This window comes from Rhinopithecus roxellana, chromosome 4 (assembly GCF_007565055.1).
Source record: "Rhinopithecus roxellana isolate Shanxi Qingling chromosome 4, ASM756505v1, whole genome shotgun sequence".
NCBI lineage: Eukaryota > Metazoa > Chordata > Mammalia > Primates > Cercopithecidae > Rhinopithecus > Rhinopithecus roxellana.
Genome location: NC_044552.1, coordinates 290,895 through 317,009, shown reverse-complemented (window position 1 = coordinate 317,009; position 26,115 = coordinate 290,895). Strand labels below are relative to the sequence as shown.

At 38.8% G+C, this 26,115-nt stretch overlaps 1 pseudogene; it reads left to right on the top strand.

Moving 5' to 3' along the window:
- The first annotated feature begins 1,402 nt into the window (after window positions 1-1,402).
- LOC104653654 lies at window positions 1,403-2,275 on the top strand (annotated as a pseudogene).
- Window positions 2,276-26,115: the final 23,840 nt, after the last annotated feature.

Genomic DNA, 26,115 nt, shown 5'->3' with positions numbered 1-26,115 from the left:
TGACATGGAAATGCAAAAGAACGAGAATAACCAGAACAGTTTTGGAAAAATCCAAAGTTGAAGAACTTCCACTTCCTGATTTTTAAATTTCCTATGAAGGTACAATAATCTGGCATAAGGATAGACACACAGACGGTTTGTAACTTATAATGGTTTGAGTTATGAATTTTTTTTTAACTTTACAATGGAATGATGTTATGCATTCAGCAGAAACCATACCTTGAATTTTGAAGTTAGATTTTTTTTCCCAGACTACTAGTATGTAGTATAATACTCTCTCACAATTCTGGGCAGTGGTGGTGGCCACAGCTCCCAGTCGGGCATGCAATAACAAGGGCAAACAACCAATATTCTACAATGAACTGTGTTGTCAGCCTTCTTTGGTGTTGTATTTTGTGTTTTTGGATCCCATCATGTCAACAAAATGTTCATTTTTGACTTAATGACATTTTCAACTTATGACAGGTTTATCACTATGTAACTCCATAATAAGTTGAGGAACATCTGTACAAGTCAGTGAAACAAAATTGATAGTCCAAAAATAAACCCTTACATTTAAGGTCAATCAATTTCTAACAGAGTTATCAGTTTCACCCTGGTTATTCAATGGGAGAAATGATGGTCTTTTTAATAAATGGTGCAGGGTCAGTTAGGTAACAACCTGCAAAAAGATGAATTTAGACTCATCTTACATCCTACAAAAAAAGTTGAATTCAAATGGATTATAAACCTAAATATATGAGTTAATATTAATACTATAAAGGGTTAGGCAATACATTCTTAGATATGATACCTAAAAAGCACAATCCATAAAATAAAATATTGGTAAATTTGATTTCATCAAAATTTAAAACTTTTGCACTTTAGAAGACATCACTAAGAAATGAGAACACAAGCCATATACTAGAAAAAAATTATTTGCAAATGAGATATCTGATAAATAACGTGTATTCAACATATATAAAGAGCATTTACAACTTAGTAAGACAACTCAATTAAAACAGGTAGGCTGGGCACAGTGGCTCACGCCTGTAATCCCTGCACTTTGGGAGGCTGGGGTGGGTGGATCACAAGGTCAGGAAATCGAGACCATCCTGGCTAACACGGTGAAACCCATCTCTATTAAAAATACAAAACAGCCAGACATGGTGGCGGGCGCCTGCAGTCCCAGTTACTGGGGAGGCTGAGGCAGGAGAATGGCATGAACCCGGGAGGCGGAGCTTGCAGTAGGCCGAGATCGAGCAACTGCACTCTAGCCTGGGCAACAGAGCAAGACTCCATCTCAAAACAAAACAAAACAAAAAACAGGAAAAAGGCCTTCTTCCCCACCTCACCTCCCCTCCACCCCCAGTGTTGCTGGACCTGTGGGTCTGTGTTGAGCCACAGATACGAGTTTCTGTTTCTCAGGATGGGGTTTGTTAGAGTTGTCAAGAGTAAGGCCTACTTTAAGAGATACTAAGTGAAATGTAGAAGACAACAACAGGGTGAAACTGATTACTATGCTCAGAAATGCTTGGAGATATAGGATAAAAATAAGTACACCATGCCTAAATACAGGGTGGTAGTTTGTGTAACAAATAGAGATATCATTTGTCAAATTGCTTATGCCCATATAGGAGGGAATATGATAATGTATGCAGCTTATGCATATGAACTGCCAAAATATGGTGTGAAGGTTGGCCTGACAAATTATGCTACAGCATATTGTTATGGCCTCTTGCTAGGTTTGGCATGGACAAGATCTAAGAAGTCCAAGTGGAGATGACTGGAGATGAATACAATGTAAAAACCATTGATGGTCAGCCAGGTGTCTTTACCTGCTATTTGGATGCAGGCCTTGCCAGAACTACCAATAAGCTTTTTTGGGGTCCTGAAAGGAGCTGTAGATGGAGATTTGTTGATTCCTCACAATATTAAACAATTTCTTGTTTATGATTCTGAAAGCAAGAAATTTAATGCAGAAGTACATTGAAAGCACATTATGGATCCAAATACTGCAGGTTACATGTGTCACCTAATAGAAGAAGATGAAGATGCTTACAAGAAACATTTATCTTAATACATAAAGAACAGCATAACTTCAGACATGAAGGAGATGTACAAGAAAGCTCATGCTGCTATATAAGATAATCCAGTCTATGAGAAGAAGCCCAAGAAAGAAGTTTAAAAAAAGAAGTGGAACCATCTGAAAATGTCCCTTGTCCAGAAGAAAGATCAGGTAGTCCAAAAGAAGACAAGCTTCCTCAGAGCTCGGGAGCAGGCTGCCAAGAGCTAAACCAAACAATTTTCTGTGAGAATTTTTCAGATAAAGACAATAAACTTATTGACTAAACAAATAAAAAAAAGAAATAAAAAACCAAGCAAAATATTTTAATAGACATTTCACCAAAAAAGATGTAAGAATGCTAATAAACACATGAAAAGATGCTCAGTGTCATTAATTATTAGGAAAATGAACATCCAAATCACAATGAGATATAATTTCATACCCACTAGATAGCCATAATCCAAAATACAGACAGTGACAAGGGTTAACTAGAATGTGGAGAAAATGGAATGTTTATACATGGCTAGTGGGAATGTAAAATGGTTCAGCCACTTCGGAAACAGTTTAGCAGGTTCAGCAACTTCGGAAACAGTTTAGCACATAAATTTACCAAGTGACTCTGCAATTCTATTCCTAGGTATCAGCCCAAGAGAAGTTAAAGCACATGCCCATAACAATATTTTCATGTGAATAACACGAAAATAACAAAAAAGTGGAAAAAGTACAAAAGTCCAACAACTACTGAATGGATAAACAAAATGTGGTATATCCCTACAATGGAATATTATTCAATAATGAAAAAGGAAAGGACTGATAGATACATACAACAACGTGGTATAATCTCCAAAACGTTATGCCAACAGAAAAAAGGTAGGCACAAAAGACTACATTTGTACGGATCCTTTTATATGAAATGTCTAGGAGAAGCAAATCTATAGAGACAAAGTAGATTAGTGGTTACCTAGGGCTAAGGTAGGAGAAGGGACTGAATACAAACACATGCAGAGGCTCTTTTTGGGTGATAAATATGCTTCTAAAATTCATTTTGGTGATGGTTGTAAAACTCTGTAACTTTACTAAAAAATATTAAATTATACACTAGCATGGGTAAATTTTATAGTATGTAAATTATACCTCAATAAAGCTGATGTTTTGGCCATTCTGCAGATATAAGATGGCACCATCAAAACTTCAGTTTCAATATTGAGACAGATGATGCCATGTACACACCAAGAGGGTATGAAAAAGTTTATAAGGCACATAATAAGGCTTTCTGGGGATAGCAGAACAGGCTTTCCAAATTGGTCTGATAATGGCTTGAACAGTGAGAAAAGGGAGACCAGCTTGGGGTTTTTATTGTGGTTAGGTGGCAGGACTCAGGTGAGGGTTCTTTATGGGCAGGTCTTGCATGATTTGAAACTCCTACAATTACCAAAGAAGGGGATATCTGGAATTTATTATAGGCTTCTTCAAATGTGGGCTGAAGGGGATGAAAGATGGGTGTGACTTCAAAGCTGTCAGCAGTCAAACGTCAAAATTGGAGTCAAATTCTTAATTAAAACTGTTTAAAATATTCTTTTCTCCTACAAGGTCTTGACTTATTCCTCAAGTCATTTTACATCTTCCCCACGCACACCACAGTAGACTCTTCCTGTGGTCCTTGCCGGTCTTTGTTGTCCGTTCGTGATTCCCCTCAGTAGATAACGAGCTGCTAAGGGTGATCCTCAGAGTTCCAATTCTTTCATAATATGTGGAGTATGGCAGACGCCATAATTGTTAGAAACAGGTGACAGACTATGTGGAGTGATTAAAAGCAGAAAAGAAGGGAGCAGAAAAAAATCAAGTGGCGGCTGGGCGCAGTGGTTCATGCCTGTAATCCCAGCACTTTGGGAGGCCGAGGTGGCCGAGGCCTTGAGGGCAGGAGTTTGAGATCAGCCTGGCCAACACCATGAAACCCCATCTCTACTAAAAATACAAAAATTACCTCATATGGTGGTGCCACGCCTGTTATCCCAGCTACTCGGGAGGCTGAGGCAGGAGAATTGCTTGAGCCCAGAGGCAGAGGTTGCAGTGAGCTGAGATCACGCCACTGCACTCCATAAGGAAAAATCTTCCTGAAAAACCATACTCCTTCTATTTTCTACCTCAAGCTCTATGGATGGCTCCATCTTAGATTATTTTATTTCTTCATGTTAAGAAAATGGAAAGTAATAGTTTAATGAAAGTGAAGTTCACATTTTCTTTGTTGCCAAAGAAACAATGTTATATGAACCTTGTTTCTTGATTGACTACTAAGTATATGCTTTCGATATTATGTTTTAATATCCTTAATTCTTGCCCTTTTACTTCATCTCCTTACATTCAGAAAAACATTAATCCTATGATTCTGGGTATTCCTTGTACCTTTCTCTCCAGTCTCTTATCTCCTGATAAATTCCAGGCTCTACAATACAATCTTTAATCATTGCCTGGTTGACTGTAAGTCCTTATTTGCCAAAGAAAGTTCCAATTTACTGTGGTTCTGAAGAAATTATTGATAACTGATTTTTAAGTAATTCATTCTGGATATTAACTTATGTAATCATGCTATACATTATCCATGGATAGACTTCAGGAATTTTTAACTAGGATGGCAGACCATTCAATTTTAGATCAATCTTGTATAACTATATATAGCTATGCTATAGTGTTGTAAGGTATTTAGCTTTCTTAGATCTTTCTTTATATCTGTGTATGTATGTGTGTATATAATTTATAATATAAAGTCATTGAGAAATCACTGACTTAAGTCTTAATGCAAAAGTGCTAGTCTTGGGTATAAATCATGCCAAAGTAGGTAAATCATGTAATCTCTTTGAGTCTCAAATTCTCTGTAAAATAGAAGAAAAATCTTTGTCCTGCAGTAAAGCAAATAATGACATGTGGTTGCAAGCTCTTAGAAAATTTTGTAATTTCACACAATTTTAAGATAGTATTAAACCTATTTTCAGCTCCTAAAGAGATGACCCAGATATAAAATCAGTTGGGAACACAAGAGAATTATATACAAATACTATCAAGAAGCCAAGAGCTTGTCCATGCACAGACTGTAAGTGGTTTGCAAGTTCGGATGAAGGAGTGTGTACTTAGATGATGTGATCAAGGATAGTCTTTGAGATGTGTGGCAGATCCTTCTAATTCACTAACTCAACACCCACTTCCAAACCATTCCTCTTTACCTAACTGTATTAAGAATGTGGGAAGTTTAAGTGTTAATTAGTCATGTCTCTTTGCCCATACATTTGGCAGGCAATACATTTTTTGGTTAGTAAGATACAAAATAATGTCTCTGGAGTCATGTGGGAAAACTTTTGCTAACTTGATAAGAGGACAGATGAGGGGAAGCAATGCTCTCTCCCCACTCCCACTCCTTTTTTCCTTGACATGATGGCCATCAAGTGATGATGCCATAAAAATCCAGCACACTAAAGATGATGCAGTGGATTGCCTCCCTCCAGATCTCTTATTCTGTGTGAAAATCAATGTCATTATTGAGCCGTTCTTAGTTGGGTTTGTTGCAGGCAAAAGAACATTTTAGTAATACAAGACATTTACCTCATGAGGGGTAAATTATTTCTCTAGTCAAGTACTGGCTGGAAGAAAAACACCCATTGCAATGGCCACAGCTAGAACAAGCTGATTTAAACACAAAGGAAACAAACATAGTATAACAGGTTTTGTTTCCCTTAATTTTGTTCCAGTAACCAGGGCCCGAATCTAGTGCTGCTGACAGGATTTCTCATAGGTGCTTAGCATGCCCTCTTGGTTTTGGTCTCTGTTGTTCAGCAAGTGTTTCTTCAGAGGGATACATAGGCAGATAATAATGATGTGGAGATAAATATTTGAGTGGACATGTGAGAGTACTTCCTAACAACTAGGGCTGCTCAACATCACCCACGTGGCACTTACACTCTTCTAACAAACCAATCCATTGGAGAAGCCATGCAATGAGCTTCTGGAGTGGAAGGCAGGGTGCTTTTAACTCTGAAAGTCTAGGACTATCTGATTATGGGTTCTTATAAGATGCTACCCTTGTGTAATAAGAAGCAGCGTCTTCCCATAAGGAGTTTATAGCATAAGCAATTCTCTGGTGAAGAAAGAAAGATATTGACATGATAAGGAAGTTGTCTATATTGCCTTATTCAAACCTTGGTGAAAACTTAGCTTATTTTGTTTTATATGTGAATTGGGGAGTATAAGCTATTTTCAAACAGTCGCCTGTCTGCTTCCAGGGATACCAAGTGACCATTTAGAGTGCTGCCCCAGGCAGCATGGGATTCTAGTTTTCTACTGTTATCTGGCTCAGAAAGCAACTTATGTAGGCCAAAAAGAAATGAAACGATGATTGTATTGCTGACAATGTAGCTGATCTCTTCCTTTAAATGCTAAAGGGACAAAAGTCATTGAGGATAATTTTTGTCTACATCACTTCTCCAAGTCTGAATAGCCATGGGATTTCAGACATCCACAGTACTAAGAATTTTTACTTAGGCTCTGCAAATTTATTCAAAATTATTTTATAGGCCAGGCACGGTGGCTCACATCTGTAATCCCAACACTTTGGGAGGCTGAAGTTGGGGGATCACCTGAGGTCCGGAGTTTGAGATCAGCCTGGCCAACATGTTGAAACCCCATCTCTACTAAAAACACAAAAAAATTAGCCAGGCGTGATGGCGGATGCCTGTAATCCCAGCTACTCAGGAGGCTGAGACAGGAGAATCACTTGAACCTGGGAGGCAGACGTTGCAGTGAGCCAAGATTGCATCACACGCTCTCCAGCCTGGGCAACAAGAGTGAAACTCTATCTCAAAAAAAAAAGAGAAAAACAAAAACAAAAACTATTTTATGTTAGTCACTTTATATGTATTATGCAACTTAATCCTCACATTAATCATTATCCCCATTTTACAGCTGAGAAAACTGAGGCATAAGAAGTATGAGTCCCTTAGCAAATTAACATGGGAACAGAAAACCAAATAATGTGTTCTCACTTCTAAGTGGGAACTGAATAATAAGAAAACATGGATGCACTGGGGAAAACAATACATACTGGGGCCTGTTGGAGGGTTGGGGTGGGAAGAGTGAGAGGATCAGGAAGCATAGCTAATGGATGCTGGGCTTAATACCTAGGCGATGGGATGATCTGTCCAGCAAACCACCATGGCACACGTTGACCTATGTAACAAACCTGCACATCCTGCATATATACCCCTGACCTTAAAATAAAAGTTGGAAATTGAAAAAAGAAAGATAGATGATTTTTACAAGGTATTAATAACTAATAAGGAACAGAGTAAGATTCAACTCTAGGTTTATTTTGGCTCCAAAACTTATAGTCTTACTATGCTATTTATTTGCTTTGTATTATTTAATGGTATATGTTTGCCGAGTTCCACTCAACATTTTCTCCCATTTTTCTAGACAAGGAGAAACTGCAATCACAAGGCAGCTGCTCAGTAATTCCCTTAGGGCATCACTGTGTGTGGTTAAGATACAGCATGATAAGATAGACAAGCATAGTAAAGTGCCTTGTATCAAAACAGGACAGATAGATAGGCATAGGGGCCATCTGAACCATGTACCTTTAAAGTTATTCTTCATGAACTCCAACCCCTTCATTTTAATGAAGAAAATCATCAAGGTTAGTAGGTGTCAATAAATATTTTTTAAAAGCAGTGCCAGAGCAGAGAGAACCATTTCTCCTTTACCCAGGCCCTTTCTCTTAGTTGCTACCCAATCTCTGACAGTCATGTTTATTATTTAATTTTAAAAGAAACAAAACATATTCAAGAATTTTAGATAGTAAAGTTCAGATACTATAGCCATTCTATAGTAAGAGAAGAAAAGGAGTCCATGGTTTGTTTGAAGTTTGTACCACATAATATATTCTAGATAATGATGACTTAAGTGCACACAGAAGTATGTATGTATTTGTAAGCATTTTGAAATTCAAGCAAACCCTATGGGTTAATCTTTCTGAAATAGAAAATGACCCAGACCAGCACACCAACATTCACACACAAGAAGGAGAGCACATATTTATCCTTCGTAAACTTCTCGCATGTTTTATGGTTTTGCTGCCTAGAAATTTCCTCTCAGGACTAACTAAAACACCTCTTACAAAGATTTAAACTCACATCTTGCTATGCTGTGTTCTCCACAGACAGACAGCAGGTGGGGAGTTTAGAAACAACATTTCAGGAGGTGAGGGGGTAGGGTTTTAACCAGGGTATATGCTTCTCATGGCCTCCGCACCCTTCTATGAGAAATGACTGAATTGGACTTGAACTCTTAAGTTTGTTATTGGCGCCAAAATACCATAATGTTACGAAAATAGTTGTCAATTGTCCATGCCAAATTTACACTCCTCTAGAGTAGGATTAGAAGATATAGCATCTTCTAAATCTGATGCTTCCATTACAGAACTATTTATCCCAGTCAAAATGGATCAGTAACAGGGTTTATAAAGGCCTAGATGATCAAGTGGTTAATCACACTTAAGCAGAGGGAAGATAATACAGTTTTCAACATTCATTTCTTTCTTCTTATTTTAAAAATTGGCTTCTATATGCCCTCAATCTTCACAAGTAAGGAAGAGACACTCCACAGAGACACTGCTAGGAGGCTAAATGAACCATACTGCATGTTGAAACATGTACATCAGCAGATGCTGCATCCTCTCCGCTGTAACAACTCACCTTTTTTCACTGAATGCTACAAACTCTTAGCCCTCAACTCTGTTAAACTCATCTCTATATGTTGTAACCAAGGCGGTCTTTGTGCAAAAAACAGGCATGAATCTTAGGCATGTAAATCCACAAAGCCAAAGATGGTGTGTCCATCTCTTTATTTCTACATAAAAGAACACCAAGTTTACACTTCCAGTTTATTCTACACCTTTTCTCTATTTGGAATCAATGAGTGACAGCAAAAGGGGCAGAGAAGGGACTTTCTGAGTATGTATATTAGTCTGCTTTCATGCTGTTGATAAAGACATACCTGAGACTGGGAAATTTACAAAAGGAAGAGTTTTTTGGACTTACATTTTCACATGGCAGGGGAGGCCTCATAATCATGGAGGAACACAAGGAAGAGCAAGTCACATCTTATGTGGATGGCAGTGGGAAAAGAGAAAGAGAGTTTGTGCAGGCAAACTCCTCTTTTAAAAACCATCAGATCTCGTGAGACTTATTCACTGTTGTGAGAACAGCATGAGAAAGTCCTGTATCCATGATTCAATTACCTCTCACTGGGTCCTCCCGTGACACATGGGAATTGTAGGAGTTACAATTCAAGATGAGATTTGGGTGGGGACACAACCACACCATCTCAGTATGCAAAGGCAATAACAAAACAAAATGGAAAACTACATTAGAAATTTACATGCACATAATTATTATATGTATATTTCAAGAAAAGGCTTCTTTGTTATTTTAATTTCAGAACAGCAATAAAGACTACAAAACAAGATTTTAAGCACTTTCCTGCTGAGCTGATGGCTTAATTTATTTTTTTAATTTGTTATAACCACACAAAAACATACATTCTTTGGAGACCTCAGTAGCCTGAGTGCTGCATGTATTATTTGCTATAAGAGATGGATGAGGTAGCAGAGGCAATTTCTAATGGAATCCCTTGGTTTTCACCTCCCTACTCCACACCCTTCCCTACAAATTTGGTTGCCAATTCAGCGTTATGAATTTATTAACTGTTCTTGGTGTGTTTAATGGGGAGAGAAAGAGAAGGTATAAACCGTAGGCTAAAAAATAAACAAAAACCAAAAACCTCTACTTTCTATACTTGCCCTGCATCTTTTAGCTCCAATGCGATAGAGGACTCTCTCATCTTCCATAAGATATTCGTGTTCATATTTAGCTTGAAGCCCTCAATGTTCCTAGAGGGTTCCAGAACCCTAAGTGTTGCAAGAATGTTTCAACCTGTGGTTTTGGATATTTCCAGGGATTAAGTCATGTCCCAGGTCTCCACAGAATACCCATGCCACCAGATTATGAGGTCATCATTATTACCCTTTCTTGATAGTATTACCTTCTAGTCTAGGATTTTTGGTATTTTGACATTTTTTTTTTAAAAATCTTGCTGTCTAAAAGAATAGTAAAAGGTAGTCCAAAGCTTAGGTAAAAGACATAGAAGTCATCGGTGTTACATAGGAGTGTTTGAAGGAGAAGTTAAAGATCTGTCTGCTAGTGGCAATGAACTAAAGCCCCACCTGTGTCCATTTTCCAGAGAATACCCCTGAGTGTAAGCACCAGAAAATGGCATGGATTCCCCATCCTGCCAATGGCACTGCTAGCTCTGTAGCATAAATGAGGGTCAGGTGATAGGAACCAAGAGGATTTTGACAAAAGCAGCATTTCTCACAGCTGCAGAAGGGCTGCCACAAAAGAAAATTTAGGAATTCAAAACTTTCTCTGACTCTCATTGCAAATTTAGATGGCTACTGTTGTATAACAGTAGAAATGTAAATCGAGACCTAAAAATGTTTCTTGGGTGGAAAAATGTTTACTACACGATATTTAGTGAAATAAGAAAAATGCAAAACTAAATGGCATGAACTCACATTTGGAAAAGGACAGAAATGAAGCTAAAACAAAACATCAGAGAGAGAGAGAGAGGAGTTTAGAAAGAGAATGGAAGTAATTAGACAAAAATGTTAATAATGGATGGTAAGATGATCTGTGGTTATTTAAATTTTTAATACATTTTTGTGTTTACTATAAAATAACAAAATAGATATTCTAAACATATATTTTGGGGAAAAGAGATGTTAAGAAGCTGAATTACAGCCTTAACTGGTTTAACACATAATGATCACATCTTTCACATTTGTGCCATCTTGTCATGAATTATTTCAGTTTTCCTCCTCCATAAAAATTCTCATCTTGCCTGTTGGAGGCTGAAAACTGAAGGCACTAATAAGTCAAATGATCTTTCAATTCCCATCTAATTTATAACAGCATTTAGATTGATGAAAAATTTTAAATGTTTATTACGAACAAGGTATCAGGGCTGAAAACAAAAATTCCTGGACTAGTAAAGCACTGAATGTGTCATCAGGAGAAATAAGTTAGAAAAGAGCATAAAGTGGTTAAAAAAATTTTTTAAAGAGACCACTGTTTGCAAGAAAATAAGCAGGGTAAGTTGTGTGATCATATTTCTCACATTAGAGATGAGATCTCTGATAATCAACAGTTTGTCCCATTTGGAACATAATCACAATGTTTACTTTTCTTTTTCTTACCATGGGGAAACCTAAAACATGTACTCCACGAGTAACAACTATTATTTATTGGTTGTGTGCCATGTGCCAGATTTATCAGGAAATCTGTAATACAATATTTTACACACATTGTTGTATTTAATTCTAAGAAAATATCCCATCTTTATAGTAACAAAATTGTGGCTAAGAGGTTAAGCCACTTGTCCAATGACACACCCATAAAAAGTGCATAACCCACACTTGAACCCATATCTGTCTGACCTTGAGCCTATGCTTTTTCCAACATTCTACAAAATCTTACAGCAGGTAATGGGAACACAACATATTATCTAAAACGCTGGTTGGGCTAAGAGAAAGCTAGGATTCCTCTTAGGGAGATAACTTTACCTGTGGTTAGGAATTCACTTCAATTTAATATTTGGTTATGAAGGTTGAATTACTTGGGATAAGACAATAGTAATTGATTTAAGGCATATAGAAATGTATTTCTCACTGTCATAATGATCTAGGGTGTCCCAGTTCAGGGTATGGCTCTCCTCCACTTAACTGTTCATGAGCCCAGTCAGAGGTCATCCCTACCATCCTCAAGATGTGATTTCCAATATGTAACCACTCCAACCCTTGGGAAGGAGGAAAGAGCACAGAGGAGCACACATGTGAGTATCTACAGGTCAAGCTTGGAAGAGGCCCCTGTCAGTTGCACTAGCATTCTGCTAGTGGGAGCAGAGTACCCTGGCAATACCTCCAGAAAGAGGACTTGAGTTGAAGAGACAAAGCAGAGCAGAGGTTCCGAAGGCAGTAGAAATAGGAAATTGTAGCTCAAATCAAAGGAAAAGCCCTAATCAGTCTTGGAGAAATTTGGGCAGACTGAGTTTCCCAGAGTATGGGCTTTGGGGCATCCAGCCATTTTACTGAAATATTCACTGAGGGTAGTCCCAAAATGCTGGAGAATTTGAGGATATTCTGGTTACAAATAGCATGGATAGCTGTGGTAGAGAAGAGCGATCACTAAACTTAAAAGCAGAAACTCACGCATCTTAACCCAGACTTTGCTACTAACTAGTTGTTTGATTTGGGGTAAATCTCTCCATCACCCTAAGCCTTAACTTTCTATGTCATTAAATTTTTAAAAATGCTAATTATTCCACAGGGTTGTTGACTAATGAAATGAGATAAAGTATGTGCAACACATTGGGACTGGTAAAATGCTATACAAATGGAAGGTAAAACAGCACTACTGACCTAGAAAATGCATTGAATATGACTCTTTCACATGTGTTTGAGATATGTTCATGATTAATAGTAGGGAGAAGAGCAAGGGCTAAAAAAACACTACGAGGGCAAAAATACACTGACAAAGAAGCTATTTGAGGTTGGAGGAAGATTTGAGTGCAAAAAAAAAAAAACACAAAACAAACAAAAAACCATACATCAGTCATGTATTTGAAAGGAATTTTGCCAAAAATTTGATCAATCTCTTCTTCAATATTTCATATTTTTACCCAGTGTAAAGACCAAGACATTTAGAAGTGCAATGCACAAGAGAAATTGCGCATATTTTAGATTTAAAATCTATTCAGCAATTAATTTTGCTTGCGTGTGTGTGTATGCATGCGTGCGTGCATGTGTGCATTTAAATGATGCTTTCTAATAGCTGTGATTGCTGCAGTTTCCTAGATTTTACTTGCCTTTTGCTCTGTAGAGTTAATTAAACACCAGAGAAATGTATTTACTATCTCAAGTTCCACACACTTGTGAGGATTTTGTCATTGACTTTGGTCCAAAGAGGACACCTTTAGAAACATAGCAACACTTATCTGCTCTTGGGAAAAGCTAATGCGTCATTGACATGTCAATATTGCTATTTCACCCCTTAATGTCCCTGGCTCACCTAGATATCATATATATCAAAAAAATCCTTGGAACTAGGAATTTTTACATGCTTTTAGAATATATTTCCCAGTGAAGGGTGCATAGGGCCTCCTTGTACATTTTCTTACAACTTTCTGTGATCTGTAATTGCTTCAAAAATAAATACTTTTTCCTACATATATAAAAATAAATATATATTACATATGATATATGTAAATATATATAAAATATATATATTTTTTGAGACAGAGTCTTGCTCTGTCACCCAGGCTGGAGTGCAGTGGCGCAATCTTGGCTCATTGCGAACTCTGCTTCCCAGGTTCAAGTGATTCTCCTGCTTCAGCCTCCCAAGCAGCTGGGATTATAGGCATGTGCACCACCACGCCCGGCTGATTTTTGTATTTTTAGTAGATATGGGGTTTCTCCACGTTGGCCAGGCTGGTCTCAATCTCCTGACCACGGGTGATCTGCCCACCTTGACCTCCCGAAGTGTTGGGATTACGGGTGTGAGCCACCATGCCTGACCTTCCTACGTATTTCTATTGCATATCAGAGTACAGAAAATTTACTTGGAACTCTGGTTAAAGCATTTCTATCACTTTCCAGATGCAGTACTTGAAATACTACCTACTGGGTTTCAGGTAAAAGAGGATTTTCCATTCAGATGCTATCCAAGTTATAGGACAAAAGGGATTTTCTAAAGTTAGGTTTCTTAGTAGAAGGCATCCTTTGATTCAGAAGCCACTGTGGAAAAAAAAAAAAAAAAAAAAAAAAAGGACACGCTGTAGGTTTATAAAATCTATTGGGTGGGCCTTCTCAAAGCATTGTGATCCAACCAAAGCACTGTTACTTGGCATGTATTTTAACACTTCAAAGAATATTTACCAAACGTTTTTAATGTGAGAGCTACTGTGCTGGGCTTGTAGAGAAAAATGAAGACACCAACAAAAAAATTCAGTCTCTTAGGGCGTCATCTTTAATCCCTTCCTCATTCTCTGCATCCAAATAGCCTCTAGGTTCTATAGATCCTACCTTTTCCATAACTGCCACATCATTCTCTCTTATTCCCATTCACACTGCTACTTTTTAAAGTCATAGGACCAGTTCTCCCCAGAATAATAACTGTGCCTCAGAGTTGTCTCTCTCCAATTCTTTTATAACATCACCATCAGTATTATTTTTTTTCAAATTGAAATATCATGTTGCTCTTAAAATCCCTTATTGACTCACCATTACCTAAGCTAGCTATTTTCAATTCCCATTTTGTACAGTGAGAAACTTCTTTAAAGCAAAGGAACCTCAACATATTAAACAGTTGAAATCAATTGGTATTGTATGATAATAATTTATCTGATGAGTCCAAACTAGTTTATTACAAGCTCAGTCAATGAGAACATTGAGATATTGATGTTATCACCACAATTTGAAAACAGACTTGTGTATAAAATTATAATCTTGTATCAGCCTCAATGTCCAATTTTATTTCTGAGTTTGGTTTAAAATTTAGAGTAGTTAAAAATAAAATCAACCCTAGTTAACATTGATAAAAACTTGAAATTAGGAACAGGTTTCTAAATAGCTACTTTTGAAAACTCATGGCATTTTTTTTTAATTAAATAGAATGACAGTTGTTTTATTTTGAGGGTTGTGCAAAAGGATGTGAATTTGGCAGCACACATTAATTGTGTTGGTCATCTTTCATGTATTTCAATATGGTTTATTACATATTCTTCCTTTTATTGCAGTTGTTAAAATAATTTTAAAATATAACAATATAAAATTCAAATCAACAACCATAAAGCAGAATCAGGTTCAAACTTCTTAGCATATTAGTGTGGCCTACGAAACTCTCTATTATCTTGTCCTTGTATGTTTTCTCTGATTTTATCTTCCGATCTTTGTCGCCCGGCTCTAGCCCCTATCAATTATTTTTGGTTCTTTAAAAATGCTGTGATCATCAACCTTTGGTTTCCTGTCTCTCACATTTTCCTCTGCCTATAATGTCCTTAGAGTTTTCCCTTCTATAAAATCTCACTTCTCTCCAGAAGTTTTGGCCACTCTCCTTGTGCCCCATCTACTCTAGAGAAGGAATCTGGGTTATACCCTTTATTGCATATATTTATTTTTTCTTGTAACCTTCATCTCCAGACTTGATGGAAGGACCATGTGTTGTTCATGTTTACGGTAAACTTACATTGTGTCAAGTTAGCTTAGCAGGAAATACAATTACCAGAATCACCTGTATGGCTTTTCATTGGAGTTGGCATAAGCGAGGATTGTGCAGGATTCAGAGGCATATGTGTATCAGCAGCCATTCATCCCTGGAGGTCAGCGTAAGGCACCAATGGCTGTAGTAGCTCACAAGGATCATTGCTGATTCTGGCTCATGCTGTGGTGAGAGAGCAGCTGAGCCCACAGCTTGTCTAGGCCCTGCCAGATTCCACTCCGGAGTTTCTCCAAGTCCAGGACCAGCCACATTTGCAGCTCCATGGCAAAGGAGAGTAGCTTCTTCTGCAGATCATGCATGTTGTTGATTTCATGTGTTCCAGGTTGCCTTCACAAGTTCTGTTTGTCCTCACTTCACCTGCTTCAGATCCAGCTTTTCTTCCCAACTGCTGACCGGCCATGATTTCGGGTCCACCAGACATAGCAGTAACAGTCTTCTGTCGACTTCTTCATGAGTGCCTACAATTGAGTAAGGTCTAATTCTTAGAATAAATTACTTACTCAATATCACTCACAGTATTTCTACTTCAAGATCAAGCCCTACCTTACACGATATTACACTCCAGAATGTAATTCAATATTTGATCTTCAGCAGGTATTTGTTCAATAAATACTCTTCACCCTCATTAACAATCATCATTAACCAGTCTAGTGGCAAAAGTAGGAAAGCTATAAGCCAGAGAAGAAATTAATGAGAACCTTAAGGTTTGGCTTTATAGATATCAGAACAATAAGTCATCTTAGATATGATTATGTACAAGATGAGCTCAGAGGAGATAAATATGTATAAAACAATGTCTGCACTTTTTTTTTTTTTTCTGGGGAGAGATGGGACCCATTGCTTTTTAACAGATTCTGAAAGAACCAGTGTTATCAGTACAGCCCTTATTTTATAGATGTGAAAATTATAGCTGGAAGGGCTCCACAACACAACAGAATAGTAACAGAACACAGGCCAGAACCAGGTCTTCTGATCTTAACTTTTATTTTCCTTGAACTCTAGCATGGAAAATGACACTAAAACAAAATTTTAATAATAAAAATGCTGCAGCGGGGGAGAGACAATGAAAGATACTATAAATGCTTCTGAGCACTCAGCACCCTCAACCTCACTAATATTCTTACGGGAACCCCCTGACAATTGGCAGTCAACTGTTTATCTTAGAGCAGGCAGATGAGCACAAGGAGTTTAAAGCATGGATGATGATTAAAAGGCTAGTCTGGATGTATCCAGAGGCTTCCAAAGTTTCATTTCTGATTTAGAAATGTTTTTCAAATGGTGTAGTTCCCTAAACTATTTTTCCAACTCATATTTCCCTCAATAAATTCATGGTTTGTTATTTCTGTGGTAACTTGACACTACTCTTCTGCCTATTCTGAAGTCCTCTACACTGCTGCTACCACATATGTGGTGTATTAGTGCCCTTGTACATATAAGAAAAAGAAATATTTGTTTTAAATTATCTCCCTTTAGTTTCAAGAAAAAAAAAAAGAATAAGAAAAGAAACTTAAAAGGAAGTAGAGACAAATATAGCAGAATTTTCTTGGTTAGACTATCCAGAAGCAGGCTCTGTGGTAAAGATTGTCTGCAGAAGTTTTATTGGGGAGTTTTTGCAAGACAAGTACTTAGAGGAAAGTGAAAGAAGCAGAATTGGATGGAGAAAAAGATAGAACTATGATGCAGCTGTGAGAAAAGTCTCAGCTAATTCCATGGGGAACTCTGAAGCTGACATGCCCCATCAGCATTATCCTGAATTGAGGTAAAGAGAGTGAGACCTTTGTACCCCGCCCAACAACTAGTCATTGGATGCAGGCATAATCTTGAGAATGGCAACTCCCATCAGCCAAGGGTGTTTCCCAGGAAGGGGCTCCACTGTGATCTGTCAGATGCTAACACTCCTGGCAGCTGGAGAAATGAGCACCTCAATCCTAGAAGGGAGTTGGGTAGCTCACCACAACATTCACTCTAAACCACTACTTATGCCACTCAGATCAACTTGCTTTGTATAATAAGCTTATCCCATCCAGAAGCAGCTCCTTCAAGATTCTGGATGGCCTTGTGTCTTGGGGAAAGTTGTAAGAGGACTGTGAGTGAGCTGAACTATAGCCCTCCCTGCTGCAGCTAGTCCTCTATTTCTGTGTCACTCAGAATGCTCTTCTTCTTCTGACCCTAGATTTCCACTCTTCCCCAGCACCACTGCTTCTCATGATGGCTTACCTGATGGAGTAGCAGAGACACTCATTCCTGAGAAGTGAGTCCCTGGTTATCATGCTTTCTAAGGCTGTGACTGCTGATTTTATTATTTTAATATCAAAACTCGGCTAAGAAGTACCTGTAGATTACCTACATGCCCAGTGTATCCTTAATTACCTCAATTTTATAACAGCAACCCTATATTTTCTGAGGATCAGGGTCATTTGCCTTTGCCAGCATGTGACACCTCTTCTTGATTGCTAGTCTCTTGGCATGAATACCCTGGACAGACCACGAAATAGTTACATCTTAAAATTTAACAGGACTCCTGGAGAAAATGATCCCACTCTGAAAACCTGCATGTCTGAATCTGTAAATCCCACAGTCGTGCAATGAGAAATAAAAATTCACAAGTGAAGCCTGGGGAGTGATCATAAACAAACATATTCTTGCTTCCATGCCCTTGGTTCCTGGGCCCAAGTATTCTATTTATTGAAGACACAGCATCATTTAAGGGCTACTGATTTAGGGAAATTATGGTATCTTAAGGAATAGCACTCCATCTTTGCAGGGTATCACCTCCCAATTAGCACCTCAGCTGTCCCTTCATAAAGCTATTCTGTCGTTCTATCATGCCTACAATTCCTGGATGGCTTAGTATATAATAAGACCAGGAGGTCCATGGTCATGTGCCCACCACCATGTCTCCTTTTTCTATAAAGTGGGTGAATGGTTTGAATTAGATGTTATTTAGTACCTGTGCTGGTGGATCCAATATTCTTTAAGTCTACTGATGTTGTGTTGGCTGAAGCCCTGAAATTGAGAAAGGAAAATCCATAACTGGAGCATATGCCAATTTTAGTCAAGATTAGTGACTGCCTCTTCCAAGGTAGAGGAGGTCCAAAAGTAATCAACTTAATCCTAAATTGCTGGTTGGTTTCCTCAAGATACGGTGCTCAGCACTGGTTTCTGCTGCTAGTAGGTCAGATATCTGGCAGTAGAAGGTGTTAAATCTGTTTCAATGAGTGGGAGCCCATGCTATTGCATTCATGCAAACCCAACATCTCTGTTAATATGGTTCTTTGTACACAAGCCCATTCCCTCAGCACTAGTGGACTAATGGAGATATGATGGATACCATCAACCTTCATCCTTTAGGTCTTTAAGGTTATTCTATCTCTGCCCCAACATTTATTATCTTTGTTGAGTGAGGGTCATTCTCAGAGTCTTCCACTTGGTCTTCCTCTCTACAGTATCTCTAACCCCACCGATCAAGGAACTGATGTGCAAGTTCTGCCAACTACTAACCATCTCTATTCTAATTATACACATAAGGACTGGAGAAATTGACCACTAGGTAGGTATAGCACTTCATCTTTGCGGGGTATCACCAGGACAACTGTAAGTTCAATCTATGTCAGGATTCCACTTATTACTCAGCCCTCGTATACCCTGACTCTAATAGGGAGGCCATAATGAAGCTTCAGATCCCTCAGTATTGGCATCAAACTGAACTTTGTGTGGAACAATCCTTGGAAAGTGTGAGTATTCTCCTTTCTTCAATGTATGGTTACCCAAGTAAATGGCTATAGGACTCTTTAGGGGAGACCTGGCAAGTTCACTACTGTGTATAATTCTCATGGCTTTACAGAATTCTTCATCCTGGGAATCCAGATTCTCCCTCAGTCAGAGGGTTCAAAGTCTAAAGCCTAGCTCAGGTCTGGAAATTAAGCAAATGACTTGTTATGAAGGAAACTTCCCTCAGCTCCCTGTTGCCTGTCATTGATTTCTTTTCATAGACTGAACTGTACTCTTGTTGACTCACCATTTATCCTTTCCCTAGGGTGGTATGTTCTACATCCAATTTCCACAACTTTCTGTGGTCCAGGCCCCCCAGCTGCCACTCCAACCTTACCATTCATTAAGATGATTGTACCAATCTTTTTGCTGATGGTTAAGTGCTACCATTTGACTTTATCATTTTGGCATCCTATCTGCTCCATTGCTTCCTGGGATCCCCTTTCTGAAACATTTCCTACTATCAACCCTGGCCTACAGGAAGTAGTCAAAAATTCTGTACCCCTCTCATCGGCACATTTTTTACCTCTTCAGTGAATGTTGTCTCCTGTGAGCCCTTCTGCAGAGCATAGTTGGCTAATGGATTTGCAGGCTATGTATAGCATATCTACTCTTGCATGTCTGCTGCTTTGAATCTTTTAATCTGTTATTCCATCATGTGCCAAGGTAGCTTGGGAATCCCACTTTATTAAGAGTGGGTTATTGCTATCTCCAAGTTCCACATGCCATCCTACCAGCGTATTAGCACCATTTATTGGAATTTTACCAGGGTGTTAATTCTGTGTCAGAGGAAAGTGCTATTATAGTAATAAAAACTCTCCCTTATTTAATTTTTTATTCTAATCCTGTGATTTAGCACCCTCAGGATTCAGTTCCATGATACTCTTTAGTTCTTGCTGGTATATGTTAACTAGGTCCAGTGGCTCTTTCAGAGTATACATATATTTTTCCTTGCCAAGCCCAGAACTACCCAGGATGTTACATAATGACTTAATCTTAATGTATTGCCTAGTGGCTAGAAGAGATGAGGAGGGATAGACTCTAACATGGTTGTTGCTGTCCTGCAAGGCAATGGTGTCCTCATTGTCTTCAAGAAAAAAGATTTTTAATGGGAAGGGTGGGCCGCTTCTGCTGGCCCCAAGACTTCATGGGTGTCTGGGATTTTAATATTTTTGAGTGCCTTGATTCAAGTTTTTCGGGGTCTACTCTGACCCAACAAGGGCCATGACCTTGAGAAAGCAGCTTTTCCATGGTTGAGAATTTAACCTTTTGTAGAGCTTTGTTATCCTTATAATTAAGTCTTGGGGCTGATCTTTGACTTATTCTGCCCTCTGGCTATAGGAGGTGAGTCTATTTACGCGCTACCAAAGAGACCCTCTGACTTTCACTCTTTGCCTTTAGCTGGCGATTAATCACTCTCAACCTTACACTGTCTTTCTCCAAAGCAAAAATTGTGCTCAGCAACAGCCATTTGAGTCCTTTGTCTTTATAACACTATTACCTCATGTTATCAAATGCCTGAAATATTGTAATCTGCCCAAGCATTCCCTTCCATCGATATTGCATCCCAATGTAAAATTGTACAGTTTTCACAACTACACAACTACCACATGGCAGGGGCTGTGAGCACTCTACCTACCGCCAGTGATGAGACTTCACTACCTGCCAGTCCATACATAAAGTACACTTCATCTTAGCCAAAAGACCAAGAAACAGTTAGCCCACACATAATCTAGCTCCAAAATCCCACTTTAGAATTTGCTTCTTCAGACCACTTCTGGCACCAATTCTCTTAGGTTAGGTTCCTTGAAATACAGACAATGAGATGGAAATTTTCATTACCATGGAAATATAATCAAGAAAATTAGGTAGCCATGGAGGTGTGCCACACAGATTTACCCACAAGACAACCTGCTGCAAGGAAATAGTTTGAGAGCCTCCTGATGCTAAAATTTAAGATTTTTTGCAACATTTACCCTAAGATCACAATTTCCTTGGGCTTTTCCAGGCCAGTGACTGGCAACAGCTGGGATACTAAAGCCAGGACATTTCTGCCTGACTCAGGACTCCTCTAATAATCACTGTTCTGATACACTTCATCAGCCTGATCAAGACTTTCTCAGAGCTATGCTGCAGGCGGTTTGAAGTTTTTCCTACCCAATCCTACTTCCTTCCTTCTTTCCTTTCACAGATGTCAGACCTATAGCCCAGTTTGAAGTCTCTCTTGATGACTCCTGCTTTCCTCTGCTTTTCATTTTTCATAAATATTTTCCCCAATATGTACATATTTGCATGTCTAATTTCAGTTTGACATCTACTTTTTGGAGAACCCTGACTGACACAGGAGTGCTCTCAGGAAGAACTCCTATCGGGGATTCAAAAAAGGAAGAGTGTAAAGAGAGAAGTTAAACTCAGTATATTTGTAAGAAAGGGACTGTCTGGTTTTATGGGGAGCTCTGGACCTGAGATGGCCCCTCAGAGTTTTCCCAAATTGAGGCAAGAGGATCAACCATTTATACCTTGCATCCATGAGTCATTTAATAAAGGCTCCCACAAGGGAGCAACACAACATTGGATGAGTCAACACCTTTCAGCTGAGGACAAGTCCTAGGGAAAGCCTCAGCTGTGAACCATTAGCAGCAAACACTGCAGTCAGCTAAGGGAATAAGTGTCTTGCTCCCCACGGGGAGAATGTAGCTACACACAGCAGCTACTTCAAAGGGGAAATTATTATTATAATTAAAGGACAATAGTAATAAGCTGCACCCTTTATAGAGGGAAAACACCACCTTTGACAAAACTCTATAAAAATTAGTGGAGCACACTTCTGTTATTAGGGCAAAGGTCAAGGGAAGAGAATCCCACAAGCAGAGAAACTGGGAGACGGAGATATACTACATATCAATGGAGTGTGCTTTGTATGGGTTAAAGGCATTTCTTCCTGGTGTTCTGTGTGCCACAATGGGAAGACATTTCTTCCTCTTCTCCTTATAAAGAGAACGGGAGAGATGTGGTTAATTGTTCAGCCAACCTAATGTCAGGCACAAGGTCAGGGTAAAGGGAGTTCCTACCTCTATTTGTGCATACAAATTATTTTCTCACAGTAAATAAAAATAGCAGTAGCTACTCCTAAGTGTCTACTAAGAAACAGGAATGTTTCTTACAGCATGTATGGCACTTGCCATATTAACTTTTTGAATCCCAAATAACCACATGGAGTAAGTATCTCCATTAAATGGTCGAGCCAAATAATTATTAGAACATTGATAGTTTTTCCCAATGTTACACCGTCAAGAATCCACAGACTTGTGATCAAACCCAGTTTGATCTTGGCTCCAAGAATAATTTTCTTTACACTCTCCAATGCTTTCAAATTCACTTGGAAATTGGAGTTCCAAATGCAAATGCTTTTATTCTCTATCACACCCTTCACTTTAAAGGAAAGACAAAAGCCAAAGCCTCAGAGGCCCTAGACCGTAGTGATGGAGTTCAATAATTGCAATAATTGCACAGGTGTTTGTTACACCAGTGACAGAATTCACCTGAAGATTGGGAACTTGTTCTGTGAAACACATGCTCTCTTCCAGTTTGCACTCACTCAACAGCATTTGTTCAATAGTATCTCTAGTCTTCCACCTAACGGTGCTCCCCTTATTTGGCAGTCTTCAACATACAGGCTGCTGTGTGCATGTGCACACACATACACACATACACATAAAGATTCTCCTACTCTTCAATTATTAGGATGCAGCAGGCTGTTAGGGTTTTTCATTCTTTTTCCACATTCAACCCTTTGATGTGTTGCCTGTACTATTCTTTCCCCATGAGCTAACGAGGCTGTCTCTAAGGAGGGGTTCAGGGGCAACCAATTAGACAGAGAATGTGAGGGTGATCAGAATAGTGCAGCCTGCTGAGAGGCTGTCATTTACAGACTTAAAGGCAATGCAATCATTGCTAAAGGCTTGGGTTTCAACAAGAGCTGTAACATTCCAGCCATATTTTCAGTCATGTGAATTTGATGGGTTGTTTTTTTGTGTGTGTGTGCTTTACATGGTTTATTTTTTTTCTGTTTTATAAGTAACCATTGCTTACATTTAAAAATATCTAATAATGGTGGTAATCTCTTTGTAATAAAATATGGATGAAGGTAACCTGCCCATAAAATGCAATGCTGTGAAAAGAATCTAACAACATTTGAATATATATATGTAAATTACTGATGGTTGTGAATAGAATTTCAACATATACATGAAGAAAATGGAAGAAAATGGTGCCACTCTTTGTGTGTAAAAGCCAGAGGTGATGCCATGTTACAGTAGTAAATTTAGGTGCCCTCAAATCAGCATATGTAAAATGTAAGCTTATCACAGCTAAGTCTCCATGATAATATTTGCCATCTTCAAATGTATACAACCAGAGCAGCCACAGAAGAACAGAGTGGGAAGGAGCCTCTTAACTTTACTTTGATGCCTCAATTCGTTCACAGTAAGAAGTCAATCATGACTTTTTAAAATTTACTTGAGTCTTGAAAGAAAAGCTGATCTGAAATTTTTTTGAAGGAATTAGAAAGAATAGGAACAAAATGGAGGGGGATGGCCATGAGAAAAGATCACTCTGTCTATCTGCCACCTCCACCAACTCAATAAATGATAGCCACATTCAGCAGACCATTCCCAATTCCTCCCAGCCAGAGTTCCTAAGTGTCCTGGCTAACTGATGCTGGATTGTGTCTGTAACAATTTCCCTCAGTTATTAAGGGACACACAGACAGGTTTTGACACAATCAATTGTTAAACAGAAACACAAACAGAAGGATTGTGTATGTAACCAACATAAACAGATGTCAAGGAGTGCAAAATTATGCCTTTTTAAAAAGTCAGTATGTCTGTGTGTTTGCACTAACATATGCCTAGAACATGTGTATTTTGAAAGGTAAGCATGAGGAGTAATGAGTAAAGAAACAACACAGCTTCTCCTTGGGGGAAAAAAAAAAGAAAGGAAAGGAAAGGAAATTACTGTTGTAGTTTCAGTACATTTAAAGTGTTTTAATATTACATTTTGCATCCATTTGGAGGGGTGGGAGACAGTAGGCAGGTTGTTGTGGCTACTGAACTGAGAAATCTGAGAACATGGGGATGCTGGCTGAGTTGGTGACCTGTCACAGGGATTCGCTCTTTCTCTGGAATGTGAGATCAACTTTCCCTGATATAAAAATGAGCTGATCTCCACAGGTATGCTTCAAGGGTGGAACAGAAATGGAGAAATAGATTCAACTGAGAAAGCAAGTTTAAACAGGAAAAGACAGAATTCAGTTAGGAGCTCTTGAAGGGGACTGACATAGAGTTAATAGTTCTGGATATTGCCTTAAAAAGGTGGATAAGGATGCCAAGCTTCCCCAGGAAAAGGCAGAATCAGACTTAACAATGGGCAATCTATCCTTTAGGCAATGTAAGCAAGGGAGGGCTCAGGGAATGAATGTTTGAATGGGTGCTATCTGTCAGGTACTGTGCTAGTCACTTTGCAAATGTTATTTTATTTTATTTAATCCTTATAACAATTCTATGAGGTAAGGAAAATATTTCACATTTTGCCAAGGAAAAACTTAAGGTAACACAGGATAAATGTTTCCCTGAGAATCATACCACACAGCTGGTATTCAAGCCCAGCTCTGTCTGCCTGACTTCTAGGAACTGGGACCCAAGACAGCTTCAGGAGCAGTAAACACACCTGTACCAGGGTGGTGGATGGCCTTGGGGAGTCTTTGGGGGTTCATAATAGAATGTCTTAATTAGTGAAAGAAATTAGGAAACAGGTTCTTGAAGGTATTGGACATTCTCCAGAACTTTCTGTAGTGTCAATTTGAATCTAATGCAGACAGTCTGAGGAGCTTGTACTTATTTAGGAAGATTCGATGGGGAGACCCCCAAAAGACTCCAGGGGACTTCTGAGAGTCTTCAGCAGCCATGGAGGTGAACCACTCAGAGCTCCCTTGAAAAAGGAACGTGTGGTGAGGAGTAGACAACCTGGTAGACAACCTCCAGGTCCACTCCTTCAGGATCCGCTGCAGTGATTATGCAGAGGCAATGTTCTCCCAGGGAAGGGTGAGCCAATACGAGGGGAAGCAATGCAAGCTTGACCCACACAAAATTGTGGCGATGGTTAATAGAGCATAACGTCACTGGGGTGAAACAGACAAGCAGCCATCAAGGGTGCTGTTCAAATCTGTAATCCTCAGTAGGAAAGAATCAGGGAGCAGGAGGCAAGAGGACATTTATCCCAATAAAACATCATGAGCTTTTGCCACCGATGTGGTGAACGTATTCCTTTCAGGAAAGGATAAGGAAGAGCATGTATTCACGTGAAACAGGTAATTATATTTTTTACAGTTTTACACCCAACTCCATGTTCGTTTTCCTATGTACTATTTTGACATAGTCCATAACTTCTAGAGTGTGTGGACATCTAGCAGAGCATTGCAATGATCCATTATATCCATCAAATCATGCTGATAGGGAAGCAAAGGTCACAGTTGGCTAATGTGCTGTTTGCATTAGTAGAAGTCATGCACTCCGCAAAAGAGAAAGAAACCCTACAACAACTCAAGGACCTGTCTCTTCAGTGACATTTTTAGGAGTCCAGTAGTCAGGGGGTACACTGAGATATCCCCTCCAAAGTAATAATTAGTTTGCTGCATCTTATACTCCCTACCATTAAGAAAAAAACACGATACCTGAACAAAAGGTTGTTTGGAGGGAATTGTCCAGCCTATATGCCAAGTAACATGGAAGTCGGCCAGATTTGAGAGTTATGTAAAACAGAAAAGAGTTCTGGATCAGGTTTCAGATGCAGTGCAAGGAGCTCTGCCTCTTGGCCCATATTATTCTATAGACCTATTGTGTTGGTGGTATCACTGGTGGGATA